We start from the raw sequence: 606 nt of genomic DNA, 5'->3' as shown, positions 1-606 counted from the left end.
CAGGTTGGGTGAAGCAGATGAGCCCAGATCAAGCGGATCCATGGAGATGGGGTGTTGGGTGCATCGGGGCTCCGAGAAGTAGTGGGTCGCCGGAGTAGGAGGCAGTGGTAGCCGACCACGCAACGCTCTGGTTTGGTGCGGTGGAGGCTCGACACAGAGGATCCCGCCGGAACCCCTCGACAATCAAAGAGCCTGATCTGGCGAGGGAAGGGGAGGTGGGGCGCCGGAGATCCCCGTGGTCGTCGGAGGAGAGCCCCGTGGCCGGATCCATGTTCAGGGACGGCCGAATCCGCTCCTGGGAGGCTGACAGGGCGCTGGGCGCCGAAGTGAGTGGGAGAAGTCGGCGGCAGTCGGTAGGATCTAGGGGCGTGCTACCTCTTGAGCATGCGTTGGTTTTCCCTTGAAGAGGAAAGGGTGATGCAGCAAAGTAGCATAAGTATTTCCCTCGGTTTTTGAGGACCAAGGTATCAATCCAGTAGGAGGTTACACTCAAATCCCTCGTACCTACACAAACAAATAAGAACCTTGCAACCAACGCGATAAAGGAGTTGTCAATCCCTTCACGACCACTTGCAAAAGTGAGATCTGATAGAGATAATAAGATAT

The sequence above is a fragment of the Triticum dicoccoides genome, chromosome 6B, assembly GCF_002162155.2.
Source record: "Triticum dicoccoides isolate Atlit2015 ecotype Zavitan chromosome 6B, WEW_v2.0, whole genome shotgun sequence".
Classification (NCBI taxonomy): domain Eukaryota; kingdom Viridiplantae; phylum Streptophyta; class Magnoliopsida; order Poales; family Poaceae; genus Triticum; species Triticum dicoccoides.
This window is presented reverse-complemented; position numbering follows the sequence as displayed.